Raw genomic sequence first — 17,877 nt, forward strand, 5'->3', positions numbered from 1 at the left:
AAATCCATGTCACAAAAAACAGAAGTCTTTACAAAGTGTCTGAAGCAACTGGTGGATGATGCTTCATGCATAGCAGAAGGAAGAGAATTCAGAAGTTAAGGGGCAATGGGAGAAAATGCCCATTTCTGGATCCCAGCCTTGGGATATTCTGCGGTGCCATGAGTAAAATTTCTTCAGATGATGGAAGTCATCTTGCAGGTCTATAGACAGGCAGGTGCTACTTCTGGTAACCTGGTCCTCAATTGATTACTGTTGGGCTTGAATGTGAAAGCAGGATACTGTAATGTAAATCCACACGGATTTTTATGCATCTAAAATATTTCTCCATTGCAAAGCAACCCCAGAGCAGGTTGCAATTAAAAGTCAAGCATATAACATATTATACACACACACACACCCAAAAAAATCATAAAAAACAGGGAAAGCAACCAATCATTTTATAGCCAGAGTTAATTAACAACCAACAAGCTCAGCACTAAGATCCAGCAGAAGTCAGGGTGAATAAGGTCTTCAGCTGATGCCAAAAACTTGGAACCCACCCAACATTCACACTCAAATCTATCTGGGACTCTAGTTGCTCTACTACCCTGCTAGGAGGGCCTGAAATTTGTGCAGGCAAAGTCTGAGGCTAGGTCAGCAAGCTCACTAGGCAGATGGACTGGATGACCACTGCTTCACTGAAAGAGGAGCCAGAGACCAACCTGGGGTACCAATGTGATAAGCAAAGGGGGGAGCTGGGGTGGGGCTATCCACATATCCACAACGGCTACCCCACAAAAAAAGGGCTTGCTTGTCAACAGGTCCTTCGTTTCTGTAATGACTGTGGTTTCTGCCAGCCAGTTCCAGAGTGCCGGGACTGATTTTCACTTCTGGCCCTGCTTTTGCCTGTAACAACTGCTTGGCATCTATCTGCTCGGGAGGTAACGGAAGAGTGTGCCTTCAGGGGTGAAGTCAAACCACTGGAGAGTTACAGCACCTGCAGAGACCAATATAGGAGAGACGTGTTTTGTTGCAGATGGGGCAGATGGAGGCGTCCAGTTGTGCTGATGAAGGTGTAGCTCCTTCCTCGGAGGAGGTTGGATGGACATCTGTGATGGATGCTTTAGCTGAGATTCCTGCATTGAAGGCGTTGGACTAGATGGCCCTTGAGATCCCTCCTTCCAACTCTACAATTTTATGGTGTTTCATCTTTCTGTGCTCCCCCAGCCGGCATTCCAACGAGACTCATTTTATTCCTACAACCTGTTGCCTGGACCCTCACACCTCGGAAACTGTTCCTTGCTATTTGTTGATTAACAAAACAGGATGTGGCAATGTTAATATTTAAGATGGAGCTTCCTGTCTATTTGGCCCAGAGAATTGCTGCTGATTCTCAAAAGCCTCTTGCCTGTCCTAGTGAGGGCCATGAGCTTTAGAGAAACACAGACAAAAACTGACGTTCAGGCTATTTTAGCAGGGTGGAGAAAAATCTGGTACCCTGTTGTCATGCTATTCCCCTCAACCATAACTGCGGGAGGGCAGCACACAGCTCACGTAATCCATGGAGAAACATGAAAGCTCAGCGGTAAATGGCCAACAGCATGTCTGCTCTGTCGTGTGATTAGCTTACACAGCCACAAGCACAGATCACATAGAAAGAAGCAAGTTAAGATGGACTGAGCCACATTCAGTCTCTATGTTGCACTTACACTGAGAAGTTTGCTATCCATGCCAGATATGCATTGCAATTATTTTTCTCCCCAGGTATGCTGGTGTTGGGGAAGGTGCTACTGAACATGAGCAAGGGAAGCTGGATTGTGCACCTGCCAGTCTTAAATAAAAAAGCTTCTTTCAGAACGGAGCCTGCTTTCATTTCCTAGAACAAAATGAGCCTTTTTATCTATTAATATCAGTGCACTACTGAAGAGCACTCACTCTTCTGCAACCAACTTGCGATGCTTTCCACGTGTTGGAAAAACAAGACCTTAGATTTGCATTTGGGGATTTGTTTGTTTGTTTCAGTTGGTTTCCAGGAAGGCACTAGGAGCACAGGCCAAGGTGAATTAGTAATTCTTGCCCACACTGAAAGACAAGGGGTCTATAATGACAGATCATTGCAAAACACAAATTCTGCTGCTATATAAAATATGGTATAGAGAAGCAGCACTATTGTAGGTGAAAGAGAAAGACAGAAGGAGAAATACATACAATCAGACAGTACTCCTTATTTATCCTGTTTCCAATTCAGCTAAAACCTACTGCCTTCGTTTCTGCATGGTCTCCTTTCATATTCTGGGGGAGATTTTCAGAGGCGATTCTGTTTCCAAAATATAAATAATAACTTACTGTAGTCAGCATGTGTGACCGGAATCAGATTAAGCTTCACAGAATTGATATGATAACATCATCTGTTCCATTTGTCACACAAGGAAGGTAAAGCAAAGGACCAGGCTGTTGTTTTTAAGTTTCACTGCAGAAGAAATTTGCAAAGACTAAATACAATAGAGTTTGTTGCTATTACATACTTCACTAAAGCAGGGGTCGGAAACTTCAGACTTCCTGATCTGCCTTGACTTTTACCCAAACCCTGAGATACATCAGCTGCAGCCACGAGAAACAGCCTCTTAGAATTAAGGACTAGAATGCATCTGAGCACATGCCAAGCCCAGGATTTTGTTTCTAGGACCCACACTGAGCTCACAGTCCTGTCACTCAAAAAGCCACTCCCGTCTTTTATTTACAGTATTTATTAAATTCATATCCCGTCCTTCCTCCCTAAAGAGGCAGCAAACATACAAGCAATAAAAGAAGTGAAACATTTTAAAAACAATTCTAATACAGTGGTACCTGTACTTAATTTGTTCTGGAGGTCCGTACTTAACCTGAAATTGTTCTTAACCTGAAACTCTTCTTAACCTGAAGCACCGCTTTAGCTAACGGGGCCTCCTGCTGCCGCTGCGCCGCTGGAGCACAATTTCTGTTCTCATCCTGAAGCAAAGTTCTTAACCTGAAGCACTATTTCTGGGTTAGCGGAGTCTGTAACCTGAAGCGTATGTAACCTGAAGTGTATGTAACCTGAGGTACCACTGTACAGAGACAGACTGAAAAAGACCTGTACTTAAAAGGCTTTTGGGAAGAGGGAGGTCTTCAGTAAGTGCTAAAAAATATATATTGTCAAACAACTGCCATCTTTGTTGATCTACTGCCAAGTCTCACAGAAAAGATCCTAATCTACCCTCTGCCTGTCACTGCTATGAAGATCACTGCATGATATTCCCAGTACCAGTTCAAAGTTTTGAGGGACCATTCAGCAAGATGTGCTGAGTAGACCCATTTCCCCCTTGCTATTATCACTATTGCTCAGGTCTCCCTCTGGACCCATTCCACACAATGCTCAGAGGAAGAACACAATGCTTGCAGAGCATCACTGCTCTTTCTCCTCACTCTTGCCTCTGCTCGCATGCTTAGAGGGGGAAGATGAACAAGCATGGAAGCCAAGAGTCTTCAGATGTTGGAAAATGGGCCTCCTGATGGGGTATGGTTCTCAGCAGCTGCCCAGCGCCTGGCATCCAACACCAGCCCTGTTCTTCCTGTAATCATCAACAAATACGAAGTGAACAAATACCGGAACCAAGCTGAGCACTGCCTGTCATAATGCTTCCCTTTTCCTTCCATGAAAGGCTGTTGAGAATAAAAGAACATGTGTGGCATGACTGTGAATGAAAGCCGGCTTCTAACCTTCTTCATTTAATTCTGTGGCACTGCCCTAATATATCCTCCTGCGAGCCAAGCAGCATCAAATTATTGAAAATATCACCTAATCACTTTCAGGGGCTCAGGAACTGGAATACAGGTGTCATGCAGTTGCTACCAATTCAGCTTACTGCTCTCATTTTACGAGCCAGAAATCAGGGTCTGTAGGGGCCTTATTTTTAGAAAGGTTTTATTGCTGTTGTGTTGCAGACAAGCATGTTCTAATACTGTTCTAAAGAACAAACATCACAAGGGGCCTTTCAGCAACACAGTAGTATTTGGAATACCACACATAAAGTCTGCGGGAGTACAAAAAGTATATACTCCCTTGCTGTTTGAGAAATGCCTCTGCTCTGCTAAGACAAGGTTTCTGCTAAACCTTGCAATTCACAAGTCAACATAACATTACTTAGGAACAACAACAACAACAACAACAACAACAGACCTCTTCCACCATGAAAAGAAAATACATTGTTTTGGTAAGTTTCCTGAATGTTCACTGTCAATATTTTTTTCTGTGCACCGCTTCAGGTAGCTCAAGTGGGAAAATAAACCAAATTACCTGGGCATGGTTTGGCTGTGACCACAGCAAGCCCCTAGATCATGGGGGCCTAACATGCAGCCCATGGGCCACATGTAGCCCTCTGCAACATTTGAAGCCCCCCACAGCCAGGTAAGTGAGGTGCTGAACTTTGGGGAGGAGGTGTGGGGGCTCTGGTAAGGTCCTAATGCTTTCCCCGCTTTGGGAAGGAGGTGGGAATGCTCTAGGACCTTGCCAAAGCCTTGCACCTCCTCCCCCCAAAGCCGGGCATCTCACCTGGCCAGCTTTGATAAGGCAGTGGAAGGGTTGGGGGGGAGGTTGTCAAATTTTGGCCTCACTCCCACCTCCACCCCACTCCCCGCATTTCCGAATGCTTCAGATTTTGGGAGGTTCTCATGCACTGAAGCCATTTTTTTTTTTACGCAGTATAATTTCTATTTATATTGATGTTTAATATCACTGTAATTTAATCCTATGAATTGTTCCTCTTCGTGACTTCTTTAACTACTCGTGACTTCTTTCCCCACAAGAATCAAGCTACCACTGGATGGACTCATCAAGCAGCCAAAAATATGGACTGACACCATGAAGCCATAAATTCTGTTTATCCTTAGTGTCAGAGCCACCACTACCACCTTTGGCTATACTTAAAGAGATAAAAGAGCCCTCTCTCAAAGGATTATTTTTAAAAAAGAAATAACACATCACTTACATCAAATCACAAATGCCACTGGTGTCCCTAAGCTGTCCCACTCAATTGGCTTTCTTACGTCAAACACCACTCACCAACTGTCACAAATTCATGAGACTTCAGACATTCTTTAACAAACTAGTGAGGACCAAAAACAACAATAATCTTAAGGCCACTCCACAGAATCGCGAGCTAATAATATCACAAAAGCCGATCTCTCTTCCTCTGTAGACATACACCCACATATTTTGTGGCACAATGCAAAAGAAGAACAAGTTGATCACAATATTTGAAAACTAAAGCAACAGTCTACGTGCAAGGCCAAAAGAGGATATTGAAAGCTGGAATGCGGAGAAATCAAGAGATAAGAGCAGAGATTTAGCTCTCTCAAACTCTGCAGGCAGTTTACAAGGTTATCGGCATAAAACACAGAAGACTACCGAAAAAGCCCAAAGACTAGTTCACCTAGCATTTGCACAGCGCTTTCATAGCACATGCATTATCATGGTTAGGGGTATCCAATAAGGTGTCAGCCAGATGTTTGGACTATAGCTTCCATCATCTTTGACCACTGGCCCTGCCAGATGGGAATGATGGGAGTTCCTAATCATATGGAGAGCACAATGATGGCTACCTCTGGTTTAGTTTTAATCCTAACAATAACACTGTAAGGAAGTCAGAATTATGACCCCCCAAATTACAGAGAGGAGGGACTGAAGCTTACAGAAAGTGTGAGTTGATGGCAGAGGCAGAGACAAAATTTGAACCAGCGACTTCTGAGTTGTAGGCTCAATCTCTTAGCTACTGTGCTGCATCAACTGATCATATTATGTATTTATAAACGATTTCTGTTCTCATCCTGAAGCAAAGTTCTTAACCCGAGGTACTATTTCTGGGTTAGCGGAGTCTGTAACCTGAAGTGTCTGTAACCAGAGTTACCACTGTAGTCCAAGCGGGAGATAACAAGAGCATGCACCACTCTGGCAGGACAGTCCACGGGCAGGTAGGGTCTCAGTCTGCATACCAGATGGAGCTGGTAGACAGCTGCCCTGGAAACAGAATTGACCTGTGCCTCCATGGACACCTGTGAGTCCAAAATGACTCCCAGGCTGCACACCTGGTCCTTCAGAGGCACAGTTACCCCATTCAGGACCATTGAGTATCATGTTCAAAAATATGGCAGTAAATGTCAAAAAATGTAGAAACTGCAGGGTGTGATAAACAATTATCCCCCCCCCCAAAAAAGTCTGATGATCTAAAATAGCCAAAAGTTCAATCATGCCCAAGAACAAATAGGCAGTCATAAGATCATCAGCTGCCTATGATGATGTGTGCAACTGTAAGAAACTCATACATCTTTACTTGCAGGGAAAAAAATAAATCTGCAATGTATCACATCTATGTCCCAGCATCACACCAAAGCCAAACAGATTACAAAAGCAGCAGGTATTGGGTTTGGTGTAACACAATACACAGACCTCATTTCCAAAAAGTGTGTTACACTGTATATGACTTACTGCCCAGCTCATTCTTCAACCTAATCCATTTGGAGATATTATTGAAAAGAAACGATGGATTATAACAGAATGGCCATCTGCAGACTGTGATTTTGCAGCCAGTAAGATTCAGGTGACAAATAATAACCAGAATATATTTCACTCCAGTAAACAGAAGCATGACCAATTCTGCTCCCATTTGTCATGACTCTGGACCTGAGCACAGACTCAGCGGGACTTGCTGAACCCAAGTCCCCCAAGCCCAAGATGTCTGAGAACTCCAGAACCAAGATGCCAGAGACCTCCTGAGTCTAGACCGGAGACTGCAGCCACCTATGTTCAAGGACAACAAGTGCCCAGGATAATTGCCACCAAGGGTCTCACACTGCACAGTTCAAAACAAGGTTACCTTCACTTCCTCCTTCTCTCTTTCTTTCTCTCTCTATCTCTCTCTCTCTGTGCCATGGGATTGCACTGTGCTTGCTACCCATAAAGCAGTTTGTGTGACTGCATGCATGTATGCACATGGATGTGTGCATAGATTTGCAGCATTAGTCTAATGTTTCTACTATGCGCACAGATGTGCAGCATTAGCCTATGCCTCTACTATGGCCAAAAGTGTACACCTAAATCAGGGGTCAGCAAACTTTTTCAGCAGGGGGCCAGTCCACTGTCCCTCAGACCTTGGGGTGGGTCGGACTATATTTTTCGGGGGAAATGAATGAATTCCTATGCCCCACAAATAACCCAGAGATGCATTTTAAATAAAAGGACACATTCTACTCATGTAAAAACACACTGATTCCCGGATCGTCCGCGGGCCGGATTTAGAAGGCGATTGGGCCACATCCGGCCCCCGGGACTTAGTTTGCCTACCCATGACCTAAATAGAAGGGAAAGGACAACTAGAGAGACCTTCAAGAATGAAGGCATTTGGGTGGTGTGGATTTTGGGTAGTAGCAAGGAAGGTCTCTTGGAGAAAAACTGAAAAGGAGCACCCCCACCCTGCCCAGGACATGCTGGAAGAATGGTTTGCTTGGCCTTGTGGTTTTTTACATGCACTTTTAACACACTGCTGACGCCACACTCTGTGGAACATTTTCCCACTTGCTGAAGATTTTTCAGTTGTACTTATTGCAATGGTTCTGAATTGCCTTTAACTTTCCATTCAAAAAAGAAAGCCAGTATATAAGAGTCTAGAAATAAATGAAAACGTACCTAGCAATGACTAAGGTTACTGCAATGACAGTGGCAAGCCGTATCTCCCTTTATGTCTCATATTGCTTCAAATTAATTTTATCTTGTGGAAGAGCAACAGTGATGATACTATTGCTAACTTACCAACTAATGATTGCAAGGGAAATGTTCAGAAAAGCTCTTTAATCAACAAGGTTCAAGGGAGGACTTGGAAATAATTGTCAGGGAGACGGCAGCAACTGAACAGCTTTGACTACTATGATTCCATGAATACGAAGCTTCAGGCATACAGAGAATGGGGAGGGGAAAGGGAAGAGAATGAGTGCAAAGCACTTCAGTCAGGGAAGGACCTTGAGAAGCCCTGCAAACAACCTCTTAGATCTTAATTAAAGCTTTCAAGGTTGACTACTCAGAAATTCTGTTATTTTATACACACTTGTAATACAGTGGTACCTCGGGTTCCATACGCTTCAGGTTACATATGCTTCAGGTTACAGACTTTGCTAACCCAGAAATAATGCTTCAGGTTAAGAACTTTGCTTCAGGATAAGAACAGAAATCTTGCTCCGGCGGCACGGCAGCAGCAGGAGGCCCCATTAGCTAAAGTGGTGCTTCAGGTTAAGAACAGTTTCAGGTTAAGAACGGACCTCCGGAACAAATTAAGTACTTAACCTGAGGCACCACTGTAGTTACACATTATAGAACTACTATTATATGGTCATCATGTAGGAAGCTACAGGGAGCTTATTCTCAGCAAAGCATCTGATCTGAGGGAAACAAAGCAGCTTTCCCCCAAAAACCTTAGAAGAAATTCTTAAAACTATGGAACAAAAGCGGGATCTGCCCTAAGTTGCAACTGCCATGATCTGGGAAATCAGCAGATCAGAACCGTAACATCTTTTTCCTGGGATCAAAACACGAGCATGTTATTATGAAGTTAATGGGCTGGTTTTGTTTCTTCCTACTCATGCCTGGGAGAAACAAACCACAATCCCTGGCTCAGTGTTATGTCTGAATCAAGGATCACGGCCTCTTTTGCTCCAGTGGCAACCAAGGCAAAACCTGTAGCACCTTAAAGACAAATAAACTTTTGTAGACTAGAGTCCACTCCATCCGCTGTCATTCTCAGCTTTTCAAATACATATCAATTAAAGGTTAATAAGAACAGTGACCTTTCAGGAGTAATTGGTGATAAGGCAATTATTCCCCACCTGCTGTGTTAATGAACACCTGGGGTGGGACCAGAAACCCTTGTTTCTATTCATGTTGAGACTGATAGAATTTGTCCAAGAGTTGGATTCTAATTTGGAAATTTCAGAAGCCTTTAAAGTTTGTTTGTTGAAAAACACAGTGTCATAAGAGTGAAATGCTGCTAAAGACTAATGCACCTAGCCCTCTGGAAAACATATCTTGCATTACTTTTGCCTTTCAGCACCTTGAAACATGGACATGCAGGTCCCAGATGACAGCGTCCTCAAAATTCCACTGGAGTGGAAGTATTTGCAACTGGCCCCACAGAGACCCAGGTGGTCTCCAGGGAAAAGTGTGGCTATCTACCAGCTCTTGAAGAGATATCTGTTCTGACAAGCATTCCCCTGATCTCCTGACCTGAACCTCTTGTCTTGTTTTAGTCACTGATTCAACTGTTTTAATGACTGTGCTCTTTTAATGGGTTTGTTTCATTGTACATTTTAATTGTGGGTGTTTGTTGTCTTTATTGCACATTTAATCATGTTTTTTTAAAAACCAGTTTTACACTTGTCAACCTTTCAGAAGCCACTTTGACAAGTAGGTAGTACATATGTTTAATAAAAAATAATAATAACAATAATATTAACAGTTTTGGTTGGTGCATCGACTGTGCCCTTTTCCTGGGCAAGGATAGCTTGGCCACCGTGACTCAAGCACTGGTAACCTCACTTTTAGACTGCTGTAGTGTGCTCTACGTAGGGCTTCCTCTATGTTTGGTCTGGAAGCTACAGCTGGTACCAAGCACATATCAGGCCAGTGCTGAAGGATCTGCACTGGCTTGTCCATTAGCCACCAAGTCAGTTTTAAGGTCCTGTTACTTAAGTAACTCTAGACCAGGCTACCTGAAAGAGAAGATTTCCTCTCCATTGTGTAACTGTTTTTCATACTTTGCAAACCCCCTATTTTGACATTAAGACTATTTGGATGACCAAGAGTCAAAGTAGACCAAATTCTGAATGAGGATATCAGTACATTCAAAATAAACACTATGCAAACATACACAACAAGGTCTGCTAAAGCTGTTGAATGAGTCCTGCATTACAATAATAAAAAAATCTACTCTTGTTTTTAAAAAAGAGGCATTCATGCTGATTTATAGCGGCCGGTGGTTTCTGCTCAGGCAGTATCTCAGTCTAAACATGGCTCTCATGAGCAGAAATCCCCACAGGCCTGCAGCTTCTAATTATGTAAAGGTCTGGAATGAAACCCGCACATTGCAGAAATCAATAAATATGGTAATAAGAGAAGAATCCCCTTGCTGCCAAGTTCAGTAAGCCAAAACATAAAATGGGAAATTGTTTTCTCTGTGAAAGTTGTATCATTGGAGGCAGCTTATTCCTCCATCAGTGTGGCACCTTTAAAAAACCTATGCAAAAGACCTACTGATCAGCACCAATAGAGAGACAAGGAGAAGGAGAAGGTTTCTGCATGTGATTCTAGTTGAAGATGAAAGAGTCTTATGACATTTTGACAATATGTCAAAATGACATTATTGATGGCACCGAGGTAGGGGATAGAGAAAGACAGAAACTAAAGGCCACGTACAAAAAGACGCCAGAGACATCTGACTTTTTCTGTAACCAAGATAAGGGCAACAAATGGACTGAAGCTCACAAACATTCCCAAACACTTAATCATGGCTAAGCAATTGTGGAATGGGATATGGGATCAGGAGCTCCTTCCCCATGGCTCCTCCCTTCTGCAGCTCAAATCCCAGCCCCTTTCCCTGCTTGCCTAAACCACAGCTATAGGACTGCAGGAGCAGCAAAGAACCAGGATTTCAAACCAATCAGGGTTTCAAGTTGGTTACAAACTCTGCTAAAGAATGTCAATAACACATTTAACTGTTGTTAAGGCTAGCAGGAGAGAATTTGCACTCAGAGGATACCATACAGTACACCCCCAAGGATTGCTTCCAGTTGTTTAACCATGATTAAAGCATTACATGTTCCCAAGCCCATTAACAACTATAGCAGCTCTGTGGTGTCAGCCCATGTTATAATTATCTTAACACTGTAAGCATATAATTGTGCTTTAGTTATAATTACATTGTATACCTTCCTCCTCCTACATGCCTCCCAAAAAAGTATTAATGATTTCCTAAAAAATAAACCTTAAGATTGCCTAAAATTTTACTTAAGAACTTTGGAATACACAGCACACACACATTCACTGTATGAATTGCCAATTATCTCTGTTATGAAGTGGCATAATTTAACCCATAATAGAACTATGATATAGTCCTATAAACTAATACAGTCCTTCTATGTGAACTAATTCTATTATATAAACTAATATGATATAGTCCTGTAAATGAATCACCAGCACTATCTTAAATTCAAATTACTGTTCTACATGAGCCACAGTGCAGAATGAAGGCTAGTTTGAGTGAGACAACAAGTGCCAAATTCTAAACAAATCTGTGAGATACTGATAAGCGCTGTTGGAGAAATTAAGACAAAAAGATGGCAGAATTGCACACGCTTTTCACCTTTTCCTCCCTAGTTACCTGCAAAAGATAACCTACAACAAAGCACCTAATGAAGCAGACTCTATTCCATGAAAATTTCACCATTATAAATTTGTCAGTCTTTCCTGTGCTGTGAAGTCTCTTCATTGTTTCTACAGCAAACATGAAATGTAGTCCATTTACTGGCGACACCCAGGGATAGAATGCTACCACTTTAGCAGAGGAATACAAACGTTCTGGCAGCAATAGAGCCCTAACAATGCAATACCATGAGTTGTAATTCTGTAAAGAGAAAACTGCAACCTGAATTAGCAAAACAGACCTCGCTGATGGTACTGGTCCGCCGAGGGCCTTCAGACATGGACCACTTGCACAGAACCTATCAGGAAATGGAGATGGCACAGCTGGCGACAACGTGGCAGTGCTGATTTTGGAATTTACCAAAGCGACTGTCCATGTTGCATTCCTCTGATTCAGGAATGAGGAATTTATGGTGCTCCAGATGTTGCTGTGCTATAGCTCTCATATTCCCAGACCACTGGCCATGCTGGCTGGGGCTGATGTCCAACAACATCTGCTTCCCCCTTCCAGATTTAAGTAGGAAGTATGATTGACAAGTTCTTTGGCACAGGACAGAGATGGATGGCAAGCAACTGCAGCGCTGTATAGATCAGGTAACTAGTACTAACCACATTTATCATTTCAAGTACATACTACAACATACACCAGGAAATAATTTAACCAATAATTTCTCTTCCTGATATTCAAGGATCGGCATATAGCCCAATGTACTACACAAGTGTGTGCCACAACATGCAGACACCCCACAAAAAAAGTCACACAATAAAATGTCAGTAAGAGTTTAGCACTTCCGCATGTGGTCGATATGTATCATTTCAGGAAATGTTTATTGTTCTATTTTTGTCACAAAGCTTTTTAGTTCTAACCCATGAGATCTCTTGACTCGTCACTGGTCTTCCTTTTTTAACCTTGATTTTACTGCTCACTTTCCACTACAACGTTGTGCAGTTTCTCCAAGGTGGTGAAGACTTGGAAGGTGTGTGCATCTCATTGTGTGCTGCAATGATTTTTAAAATATATAAATTGCATTAATTTATGTTGTCCAATAGCTTCAAAAACCTCTCATTACTGAAGACATGCTGGATAAGGCAAAAGGTCTATTGGTTCCAGCATCCTAAATCCCAGTGGCCAAAAAGATTCTGATAGGAAGCACCAAGGCAGAACATGACTGCAACTGCCCTCTCTTGCTCTTGTTATGCAGAAACTAGCATTTAGAGGCATGATGCATTGTGACAGCTGTCCACTTATCCCTGCTTTCTGCTTCCTGTTCTTCAGCTAGTCACCAATCTATAATTTTTATTTATCCAGAATATATATTAAGCTAATTGGCCTGTAATAGCCTAGATCTCTTATCAAAATTAGTGTTCCATTGGGTTGATTATAGTCCTCTGGAGCAGAGGCTGAACTTAGGGACATATTTTTGTCAAAAGGTCACTAAGCATGATGTGTTCTTTTCCCCCCCTCCTCTCATCTCCACTTTTTGCCTCAGTTCTTCAGACTCCCTTCCTGTGAAAGGTAGTTCAGGCAAAAAATTCATTCAGCTTCTCTGCAATCTTTTTTCCCCTCCTCAGCAAACCTTAAAGCTTTATTGATTATTGTTCAATAACCAGTTTCCTGCTTCTAATGTATTTAACGCTCCTTTTTATTGTTGGTCTTTTTGTCTTTAGTGATATGCTCCTCTTTTTATACCATACTGCCTGCTTACGTTTCTTTTGTTAAAGTTTGTGTTCCTTTTCATTCTTCTCATTTGGGCAAAGACTTCTCAATTCTTGAAGGAAGTCTGCTCATTAACCATACTGCCATCCTCTTGGCCTTAGTGGCACCTTTCTTGACATGTGGAATACATTCTAGCTTAGCTTCTATTAATTGTGATTTTTTTCAACCCATGAGGATTCCAGAGAGATGTGACCCGCTTCAAATTCTCTTTTAACTTCCTTTTAACCAATCCCCTCATTTGGGGGAAATTTTCCTCTTCTGAAGTCAACTGTGATTGCAAGGACTTTCTTGGTGATTGTCCACTTACGTATATGTTGAATGCAATTGCACTCTAGCCACTGTTTCCAACTGCATTCACAACATCCAGCCACCACTTAGCATTAAGTCTGGGGTTGCCTCTCTAGCTGACTCCATGTCCAACTGTTCTACAACAGTCACTTAGGGTGTCTGCATTTTACCTCTTTGTCATCACTAGAACACATTTTGACAATCTGCATGGGGGGAATTGTTGTCACCCATTAACAACAACACTTTCTCCTTTGAATGCCCATTTGATTCAATACTCTTCTTCAATATCACCCTGAAAATGTTGGTCCTCCATACCCAATTACTACTGAGATCAAGTTTTACCACCTATAGCCAACCTGTGAAGTCTTAACCCCTTGGGATTTCTAGCTCATTTGGCTCCATGCCCTCTTTGACATATGGAGAAACACCTGTACACTCATCCCTGGTGTCCCAGTGAAGTTTGTAACCATATCCTACTGGTTCTTTCCCTCAGGGGTGAGTTTAAAAGCTGCTCTACCACTTGTTTTGATATTAAGCATAAGGAGGCGGGTACCATTTTTGCTCTCTCTTTTGGTCCACAATGCTCGAGAGGTCCAAAACCCCTCTCTTCACTTTCTCTTCCCCCCACTGACATCCTCCTTCCCTAAGACCCTCATCATCCATGATGACAGAACAGGAGCTGCCAGTTTGGGGGGTGGGGTGCTGCCATCACATCCCCAAAAGCCCCATCTGCAAGCCTCTAAGCTTCTCCAGGTCAGCAACCTTGACCTCAATGGAATAAACTTGCAACTGGAGAAGCCAGGAGCTCATTGCACCCAGCACATGCTGCAACTTATGTTCAAGTGGGCAGGTAGCCGTATATGTTATACACTGCAAGAGAGAGGATAGCTCACACAACCCTGCCAGCTATCCACCTGCATAACTGTTTATATATTGATATGAATATAAATTAGCCATGTTACGAAGATAAGAAAATCCTGCTTTTCTTTTTAGACCCCGCTCTCTGAGGCATCCCTCACTACCCCCAAGTCAGAGAGACAAGGAAATCCCTTATGCAGAAACCGCACAGCTGTTCTAACATTCTGACATATTTTTTTCATCTATTTTGTGATTTGTATAGTGCACATATTCTGAACACAATGCTTTTGATAATTACAAAACACCAACTGGAAAATAATTCCTTTGGCGGTGGTGGAGAGGGAAGCTTTCATCCCTGTCCAACAGCATGCGCTCTGAACAAGGGACAAATTAGTACTATGCATACTGGCACATTTATGGCATTTGATAGTCCTTGGAAGCCAGCTGCTCTTCATCCATCAATAAAAGCAGACCCATGACAAATTTCATGTGACCAGTTGTATGAAACATCGTGGGATTTCTGCCATGAAGGCTATCTAGTTCTGCGGCTACAACAAGCACTTTGCTTTTAGTTCCACATCACAACCACTTTGTTTCAACTGCACTTTAAGGTCCCTTCCCCACTGCAATAGATAGAAGTCCCCAAGCTGAGGAACGCAGTCCGAAAAAACTTTTCAGTGGTCAAAAATTGAACCCACACAACTCACTGCTGCCCTCCCTCCTCTTCGCTGCCATTCTTCAACTGTTGCATCTTTACTTGCTCTTCAACAAAACTTTTCATTTCCCCTCTTACTCTGCTACAGTCATACCTCCCCCAACCAATCCTGTAGTCCTTGCAAGCTCCCACACATGGGCACCAGGGACTACTTTTTAAAAATCCCTGTAACTATTCATTTTCTGCAAGTGCCCATGAGCAGCACTTTGAATGACTCCCACGCACTCACTTCAGATGCATAATTTTGTCAGCGATTGGAACACAGTTATAATACAGTTGATATCCTCATTAAATCCAGAAACAAAAACAGGGTCATTTTTTCTAGTATAGGACATGCCTTTAAAGTCAACATCTACCCAACTGAAGTAAGAACTCAAGGGGCATTATGAATCATCAGCCAACCGGTTCTGAGGAACATGCCCCTTCAAATTTCATGCCAAAGTATTTTAAAATAATTATCGTCAGAATGCCTGTATTCTAAAGATTGCCAGTGCAACTCCAAAAGATACACCAGGGAGCCTCCTGAAAACATTAAAAATATATCCTAATTCAGTGCCAAGAGATTTCAAATACAGTGGTACCTCGGGTTACATACGCTTCAAGTTACATACGCTTCAGGTTACACACTCCACTAAGCCAGAAATAGTGCTTCTGGTTAAGAACTTTGCTTCAGGGTAAGAACAGAAACCGGGCTCTGGCGGCGCGGCGGCAGCAGGAGGCTCGATTAGCTAAAGTGGTGCTTCAGGTTAAGAACAGGTTCAGGTTAAGTACGGACCTCCGGAACGAATTAAGTACTTAACCTGAGGTACCACTGTAGTAATGTACCCTTAATGACATATACAAGTAGCTCTATATGTATATTATTTACGGTGCATAACTAATTCTTGCTTCTAAGATGCTGAGCTTTAAAATAAAGAACTTGGAATTATATGACTGTAAAAGTTGTGGACAAGAAGAGGGAATAATGGATAAAGTGAAGGAGAAGAGGACAGAAACTGAGGATTCATGAGAAGTAGGGGCTCAATTTTGACACTCCCCATAACCAGACACCCCCAAAACAGCCGTGCCCCAAGCAGAGTTCTCAAATGCAGGGAACTAAGTTGATCTATTATTATACACATGCAGACATAGCAGCACTTTATGCATGCCTGCAATCCTACGCATTTTCCCTGAGAGTAAGCTCCACTGAACTTAATGATACTACTTATTTTGAGTTGCATAGGTTCAACCTGAAAACTCACTGAACTTTAATGAAGCATCTTCTGACAGCTGGGTACTTATCACTTACTTACAAATGTAAGCAGTCCTGCAAAGAAATGTTGCCCTTTAAAGTACTAGGCCCATCAATTAACCTTGCTAAAGGAAAGTGGGGGAAATAAATAGCTTGCTTAATTGTTTTCTTCTTTCTCCAACTTCCAGAATGCTAATCTATCACAAACAAACTAGAAAGTCTCAACATTATTCATTTGTCAGAGCCAGGGTGGTCTGTAAATTACTCCAACACAGATGAAATTATCACTCCTATTGTGGAAAAAAAAAACCACTGGAGCTGCACTTTGCTATCTTCCCCTCCACAACACCACTAGACAGTCGTTGTTTTTGAGAGGAAACAAGGAGAAAGACAGACAGGCGAAGCGCCTAATGACTGCAAGACCCTACCATCCAATAAGATATTTTAAAGAAAGATAACATATTCATGATTGCAATTCTATTTACTGAGCATAGAATTCTCAATATACATAAGTTCCCAATGAAGAAAAAGGAATCCCTTTTTATCCAACTCTTTATCCAGCATTTCAGTACTAAACACTGAATGAATGTTCAGAATGAAGGAAATAGAATTAAGTTCATCAATTTTTTGTTTATTCGTTTTTGCTTTGTTATGTTTTTTAAAGCTGGAGGTGAGGAAGGTAGACATCCATACAGAGAATGAAACAGAGGACAACCCTCCCATTTAAAAAAATGTGTATCAGTCACATATATGAATAGATCTTCGATTGCCCTACACTTATTTCAGTTCTGCCATGGGTCCATTTTTAGTGCAGGTTCTTCCTGTGGGACAGCTGTACCATTTGAAGACCCACAACTATAAGCATGAGGCCAGTGATATGGGTGAGCTACAGAATCAGCAACTTCAATTCCAGCAGGATACCAATTTCCTGTCACGTACCCACCCCACCAGCCTGTGGTTGTGGGTCTTGGGAAAATTGCAGATGCACTACGAAAGAATCTGCTTCAGAGCAGTTCCTGTGACAGAGCTGTAGTGTGCAAAAGGAATCCACACCAGGAGGGTGCTAGTTCCATGAGACTGAGAAAATCAGTCAGTCCAACCCATGTGTTTTGGGGGCTTTAATTGGGATTGATGGGAGTTGTAGTCTTGACATCTGGAAGGCACCAGGTTGGCAAAGGCTGGGCTACAACACAACACCACACAACATATGCTACCTTAACTGTCTCTCTGTGTGTGTGTGTGTGTGTGGAATCCTTCAATCAAGCACATTAAGCAGTCATAATCAATAGAGGAACCGAATTCTAAAACCCAATATGCCGCACTCACTTGCTGAAAAGAGGAAATACAGGACCAGTGGCTATCTTACTGAACCATGCCCCAGTAAACTACTTCATGTTTTGCTATCAACTCTGCAATGAGGAAGGAAAAACAGTCTTCCTGTTACTGACGAAAGCAAGTTTTCCAGGGGCAAAAAGGACAACAAATAAAAGGGGAAAGTTTTCTGAGAGCGAAAGCAACAGAACAGAGATTAACTCCACAAGCATGATAACTGGAGAGTGTGGAAAAAAAGCTATTGCTTTTCACAAAGCAATAAGTCCTGCTGGAATAAC

The 17,877-nt window shown here is 42.3% G+C and overlaps 1 protein-coding gene and 1 long non-coding RNA gene across 2 annotated transcripts in view; one reads left to right on the plus strand and one right to left on the minus strand.

Moving 5' to 3' along the window:
• CCNY (cyclin Y) overlaps nucleotides 1-17,877 on the minus strand; it is a 113,304-nt gene that overhangs the window by 70,094 nt on the left and 25,333 nt on the right. The gene's annotated exons all lie outside the window — the stretch shown is intronic.
• On the plus strand, nucleotides 3,880-9,551 carry LOC308459216. Its single transcript, XR_013977909.1, has 3 exons — nucleotides 3,880-4,211; nucleotides 6,629-6,864; nucleotides 9,090-9,551. It is a non-coding gene; the product is annotated as an uncharacterized lncRNA (long non-coding RNA).

The sequence above is a fragment of the Podarcis pityusensis genome (assembly GCF_964106645.2).
Source record: "Podarcis pityusensis genome assembly, chromosome: 12".
Lineage (NCBI taxonomy): Eukaryota > Metazoa > Chordata > Lepidosauria > Squamata > Lacertidae > Podarcis > Podarcis pityusensis.